Genomic DNA, 4,368 nt, shown 5'->3' on the forward strand with positions numbered 1-4,368 from the left:
GTTGTGGGTCACTGTAGTTCTTCTATGTGGGATGCCACCAAAGCATGGCTTGATGAGTAGTGTGTAGGTCCATGCCCAGGATCTGAACCCTGGGTTACTGAAGTGGAGCCTGCAAACCTCACCACTAGGCCACAGAGCTGGCCCCCATACAACCATTTAAATCTGGAGTAACCAGAATATCCAAGTCAACATTGCTAAGACCTTCATACACTATATCAAAATAGCAATGATTTCAATATGTAATTAGGATAATAACTTTAATTTTCTCCAACCCCGTGGAACGTTATGCAGAAATACACTTTACTTCCCCTTAGACATTATATTTCCCCCTTTCACTATTACAAACAGCTTTTAAAAGGAAGCTGGCTCAAGAATGTAAGTGAGGAGCTTATCAGAGTCCATCAGGTGACTCCTTAATTGGAGAGGAGGGTTGACATGGATGGGGTTTGGGTAGGGTAAAGGCTGAAGATGTAGTCCAAAACAAATTTCTTTGAAGTGGTGTGTTTTATCCTTAAAAATCAGGCAAAATGTCTATTTTATTCATTTGGTTTCCTGATTGTTTTAAGTTCTTACCGTTGACTAACATCGTTGCTCCAGAATATGATACAGGAGTTTCTACTCCAGTTTCCTGGCACAGTTTCCTGGTTTCAGGTCATACGCTTGAGAGGCGCTGGGGTAGCTTAACACAAGCACTCAGAAGACCTGAGCTCTCAGTGTTATCAAATTGTCCAACTTCAGATTTTCTCACCTGTTAAAACGTAGTAAAACCCCGCTTTACTCTCCAGAGTGTTAATGGAAAGATCAGGAGAGTTGATAGGACATTGCTGTTATTATTATTAAATAACTGGTTTGTTCAACATTCTGATCTCGAGTCAGAGTATAAATATGAAATGGTTCCATTTTTCTCCAGTTACTGATTTTAGCTGTGCTCCGTTGAGTCTCCTGCTCCCATCCCTTAATGACAGCTTGGTCAGATCCCATAGCTTCCTGATCACTTTCAGCTACTAAAATATCAATTCAGCCCAATTTAATCCAATTTAAAATTCCACCTCATATCTTTTTGAAATCTTATCTCCTTCCATGCTCCCTGTTCCAGCAGAATTTTCACCTAAGGAATTTAGAGTGGGAAAGGAATGGGGTCAGCTTTTTCACTCCCTCTCCTCTCTTTCTTTTGGGACCTTTTCTCCTCAAAGAATTGGGATCAAAGATGGAGAAAGACTGAAAATATCCCTGACTTAGCAGATGCAGGTGTGGTCCTCTCTTGTCTGTTGCTCTTTCTCTGTTTGATATCCATCAGTCTCTGATGCCCTCTGAGTGGCTCCAACCTAAATGCTGAGTCTCTCCTGGGACACATGTGTGAATTATTTCTAGGGGCAATGTTGGTGCGAGCAGCATGGGGGTGCTTCCCAATGCAATATAGTCTTTTCTGGAGACAGGCCTAACTCAGCCACTTTTGACTCCTCCTGCTCAATTGCTTCTGAAACCGGATCAGTTCCCATCTCAGATACTTCACCCCAAAGCATCTCATTGCTGCACTCTCCTGACCTGGTGGCCTGTCCTCTTGGAAACCAAATGGCCCAACTGAAGTGACCTGCCACCAAATTCTTTTCATCCACGGGAATCTTACGCATTTTTGCCACAACAAAATGTGGATGCAGGCTGCTAATCAATCTCTCTCTCTCTCTCTCACACACACACACACACACACACACATACAAGTCTCTTTTTCTCTCTTCTTCCTCCTCAGGTATCCACAGTGAGCTGCTGATCAGCAAGTCCATTCATCTCTGAGAGAGTTTCCTTTGGATCCACTCCCTTTTACTGGGCTTGGAGTGAGGATGGGAAGCACTTCCACGCTCCATAATGGGAAGGACCTTAGGTTTATCACTCACCACTCCTTGGCCCATCATCTTTGAATATAGCATTGGGTGGGTGCTGGATTAAGATTGTGGGTAGCAAAGACACTATGGTCACCTCTTACAAAGCCCTCGAGAGGTGTTTGGACCTTAGTTGTTTTGCGTGCTCTTCAGAACGAGAGACATGACCCCTCTCTGTCATCCTTTGGATCATGAGTGACAACTCCAAGGCAACAGATAAAGTCCCTATTCAACCTCCTGTTGCCTGTTACACGTGATAGAACCTGCTTGGAAATGTACACATTTACGCAAATAAAAAGTATTATGTTGGCAACACAAACACGTGCAATAATTCAGGAAGGACAGTTTTGTGATTTATGCAGCTGTCAAGGGATAATGGCTTTGTGATACCGCTCGTGAAATTGTGCAGCTAAGCTTGCTAGCTCCTGGCTGGGGGAGCTGCTTGTGCTGTTGCTTAGGAAGGTGGGTGAGAAGTTGAGGCAGGCTTCTATCTTCTCTGAATCCGGGCCATTTGTTTAGAGTTTTTCTCTTCATTCCGGGGCGGGAAGAGGGGATGGCAGTAATTATTGCCTGTTGGTGTAATTTTTTGTTGCCGTTGTTCATTACGACACAGAGAGGGAGGGAATAGTTTTATACCCTTCAGGTGTACTTGTAATAGCAGCATTCACTAGAACCCTTGTGCCACAGATGTCTTTTTTTTTTTTTTTAAAGATTTTATTTTTCCTTTTTCTGTCCAAAGCCCCCTGGTACACAGTTGTGTATTTTAAGTTGTGACTCCTTCTAGTTGTGCTATGTGGGATGCCACCTCAGTGACTCGCCTTGATGAGTAGTGCAATGTCCACGCCCGGGGTCTGAACCGGTGAAACCCTGGGCCGCCAAAGCAGAGCGTGTGAACCTAACCACTCACCCATGGGGCCGGCCCCTGCCAGAGATCTCTTGTAGTGCAGAAGACTCTATGTTACCATTTAGTGGGGTCATGGGCCAAAACCCTCAAAACTTCCCTAGGCCAAAACCCTCAACCAGGAGCCCGGGGAATTTCTCCACTAGACAGCTGAGTAGGCTGGCATCAGCTCTTCCCCCACTATTGTCTTCAATGTTTCAAAAGGAATCTTTTTAGAGGAAGAAAAATCAACACACGTCAGACATTGCATAATAGGTGAATCAAGGTCCCGCAACGTCATGTAGTGTTTCTTAACGTCACAGTGGTACGGTGGTAGGTCTTTCAGCATCTACCGTCTGTTCTATCCTCTACCCCTAAAATGAAGCCCTCTCGAAAGTCTGCTGCCTCTAGTACCCAGGCACTCTATTGATGGCATAGTCTTTCCAAAGCAACACTGAGCAGCATTTTCTGCAGCCCTTTCCCACAGTTCCAGAAGTGTCTTCAGCTCTGTCTGTTCTCTATGGAGCAGGGGGCACTCTCCCACCCTCTACTCTATACATTGCCTCAGAGAGAGCCACCCACCATGACACACACCATGACAGGGTGGCTCAAAGCTCATCCAGCCTAGAGTAACCCAGTGAAGCTTACGCCACAAAGGAAGGAGTGCAAGAAATGTTGCTCTTCTTTAGACTCTTAAATTCAGCCCCAAACTCCTTCTGCTGGGCGGAAGTTCAATCTCAGTCATCACTGGGGCTCCCTCCTCCACACACAAAGTGTTGTGCAGAGGGTGCTGGGGTTCTTACACCGAGTAAATATTTGGGGAGGCCTTGAAAATTTTTGCCCCTGCTGGTCACTGAGATGCTGTCCTACATCCAAGCCTCCACGGTCTCTTGAAGTCTAGTAAGTTTGCTGATTTTGTGTCAAATTAGGGGCATAAGAACCTGTGTCAAGGATGACAAATTGGAGCCTAAAGTCTCACTTCCCTAGGGACTCCACAGGGCGAGTCCCTTTCTGTCCCCTCCTGAAGGTTCTGCCAGGGAGTGGAATGTGGGTCCCCACCACACTCTCCTTCATCCCTCTCCTTTCCCCTTTTAGGCAATCTCTTCTGCCTTCCTTCCTGCTCACTTTCCCTGCCCTTCTGGGATACTCATTATAATCACCTTAATGAATTTAGGCCAAAGGTAACTAACCCACAGCTGGCAGAAGTTTGGGTTTGGCTCCTGCAGTGTTTCTTTTCTTTTTTGTTTTTTAAACTGAAACTAGTTACAGCATTTAAAAATTGTATGAGTTCATGTAAAAATCTATAATTCTAGCTTTTTATGGAAATTTGGAAAATCTGGCTTTTACTGCATGGCAATAACCAACTGGGGCAGAGAAGGGCTGTCCCTTTCCACAGCCATGGAGCTCGGCTTCCGCTCAGGCCCAGCCCGGCCCACTTCACAGTGGCTCCTGGCTGACCTGGAGGAGTGTTTGACTTTGGGAGGCTCTGCTGTAGACTTCCACAAAAGCCAGGGAGAGGGGCTGTTTGCGGGGATATCACCCCTAAAACACAAATTTAGGCCAAGGCAATGGGGTATAGAGCAGCTGGTTATTTTCGCAGAAGCAGAAAAG

The sequence above is a fragment of the Equus caballus genome, chromosome 14, assembly GCF_041296265.1.
Source record: "Equus caballus isolate H_3958 breed thoroughbred chromosome 14, TB-T2T, whole genome shotgun sequence".
Taxonomy (NCBI): Eukaryota; Metazoa; Chordata; class Mammalia; order Perissodactyla; family Equidae; genus Equus; species Equus caballus.